The sequence below is a fragment of the Arachis hypogaea genome, chromosome 1, assembly GCF_003086295.3.
Source record: "Arachis hypogaea cultivar Tifrunner chromosome 1, arahy.Tifrunner.gnm2.J5K5, whole genome shotgun sequence".
Classification (NCBI taxonomy): domain Eukaryota; kingdom Viridiplantae; phylum Streptophyta; class Magnoliopsida; order Fabales; family Fabaceae; genus Arachis; species Arachis hypogaea.
Genome location: NC_092036.1, coordinates 50852535 through 50855052, shown reverse-complemented (window position 1 = coordinate 50855052; position 2518 = coordinate 50852535). Strand labels below are relative to the sequence as shown.

Sequence of the window (2518 nt, the reverse complement as noted above, 5' to 3'; positions counted from 1 at the left end):
TTTAAAAAATAAGTCTTGATGTTCATTATGATCTTCATAATGTTCTTGGTGTTCATCTTGACATTCATAGTGTTCTTGCATGCATCATTGATTTTGATCCAAAATTTTCATGTTTTGGGTCATATTTGTGTTTTTCTCTCTCCTCATTAAAAATTCAAAAATAAAAAATATCTTTCCCTTATTTTACTCATAAATTTCGAAATCTTTGGGTTGACTTAGTCAAAAAATTTTTTAAAGTAAGTTGTTTCTTGTTAGTCAAGTCAAGATTTCAATTTTAAAAATCTTATCTTTTCAAAATCTTTTTCAAAATCAAATCTTTTCTTTTTCCTTTTGTTGTTTTCGAAAATTTTTTAAAATTGATTTTCAAAATCTTTTTCTTATCTTTATTTCATGATTTTCAAAAAACTTTACTAACAATTAATGTGATTGATTCAAAAATTTGAAGTTTGTTACTTTCTTGTTAAGAAAGGTTCAATCTTTAAATTCTAAAATCATATCTTTTAGTTTCTTGTTAGTCAAGTAATCAATTTTAATTTTAAAAATAAAATCTTTTTGATTTCTTTTTTTTTAAAAAAAAATCTTTTTCAAAATAAATTTCAATCATATCTTTTCAAACATATCTTTTTCAAATCATATCTTTTTCAAAATCAATTTCAAAATCTTTTCTAACTTCTTACCTTTTCAAAATTGATTTTCAAATCTTTTTCAATTAACTAATTGACCTTTTGTTTGTTTTACTAATTCTTATCTTTTTCAAAACCACCTAACTACTTTTCTCTCCCTAATTTTCGAAAATCACCTCCCTTTTTTAAAAAAATTCTTTTTAATTAACTAATTGTTTCAAATTGTAATTTTAATTTTATTTCTTCTCTTAATTTTTGAAAATCACTAACCTTTTTTTTCAAAAATAATTTTCGAAATTCTTCCCCTCTCATATCTTCCTATTTATTTATTTAATTACTAACACTTCTCTTCATCTAAAAATTCAAACCCTCTCTTCTCCTTTGTGTTCGAATTTTTCTCCTTATTTTTCTATTCTTTTCTTCTTCTACTCACATAAAGGAATCTCTATACTGTGACATAGAGGATTCCTCTTCTTTTCTGTTCTCTTCTTTTTCATATGAGCAGGAGCAAGGATAAGGACATTCTTGTTGAAGCAGATCCTGAACCTGAAAGGACTCTGAAGAAGAAGCTAAGAGAAGCTAAAGCACAACAATCCAGAGAAAACCTTACAGAGAATCTCGAAAAAGAAAGAGACATGGCCGAACCCAACAATAATGCAAGGAGGATGCTTGGTGATTATACTACACCTACTTCCAATTTTTATGGAAGAAGCATCTCAATCCCTGCCATTGGAGCAAACAATTTTGAGCCGAAGCCTCAACTAGTTACTCTAATGCAACAGAACTGCAAGTTTCATGGACTTCCATCAGAAGATCCCTATCAATTTTCAACTGAATTTTTGTAGATCTGTGATACTGTTAAGACTAATGGAGTAGATCCTGAAGTCTACAGGCTCATGCTTTTCCCTTTTGCTATAAGAGACAGAGCTAGAATATGGTTAGACTCACAACCTAAAGATAGCCTGGACTCTTGGGATAAGCTGGTCACGGCCTTCTTGGCCAAGTTCTTTCCTCCTCAAAAGCTGATCAAGCTTAGAGTGGATGTTCAGACCTTCAAGCAAAAAGATGGTGAATCCCTCTATGAAGCTTGGGAAAGATACAAGCAGTTGACCAAAAAGTATCCTTCTGACATGCTTTCAGAATGGACCATCTTGGATATATTCTATGATGGTCTATCTGAATTCTCTAAGATGTCACTGGACCATTCTGCAGGTGGATCCATTCACCTAAAGAAAATGCCTGCAGAAGCTCAAGAACTCATTGACATGGTTGAAAATAACCAATTCATGTACACCTCTGAGAGGAATCCTGTGAGTAATGGGATGCCTCAGAAGAGTGAAGTTCTTGAAATTGATGCTCTGAATGCCATATTGGCTCAGAGCAAAATGTTGAATCAGAAAGTCAACATGATTTCTCAAAGTCTGAATGGATAGCAAAATGCATCCAACAGTCTAAAGAAGCATCTTCTGAAGAAGAAGCTTATGATCCTAAGAACCCTGCAATGGCAGAGGTGAATTACATGGGTGAAGCCTATGAAAACACCTATAATCCCTCATGGAGAAATCATCCAAATTTCTCATGAAAGGATCAACAAAAGCCTCAACAAGGCTTTAATAATGGTGGAAGAAACAGGTTTAGCAATAGCAAGCCTTTTTCATCATCTTCTCAGCAACAGACAGAGAATTTTGAGCAGAGCCCCCCTAGCTTAGCAAACATAGTCTCTTATCTATCTAAGGCCACTTTAAGTTTCATGAATGAAGCAAGGTTCTCCATTAGAAACTTGGAGGCACAAGTGGGTCAGCTGAGTAAGAAAATCACTGAAACTTTTCCTAGTATTCTCCCAAGCAATACAGAAGAGAATCCAAAAAGAGAGTGCACGGCCATTGATATAATCA

General features: G+C 32.7%; 1 non-coding gene across 1 annotated transcript; it reads right to left on the bottom strand.

Moving 5' to 3' along the window:
* Nucleotides 1-1651: 1651 nt before the first annotated feature.
* Nucleotides 1652-1759, bottom strand: LOC112713347 (small nucleolar RNA R71). Its single transcript, XR_003158325.1, has one exon. It is a non-coding gene; the product is annotated as a small nucleolar RNA R71 (small nucleolar RNA).
* Nucleotides 1760-2518: the final 759 nt, after the last annotated feature.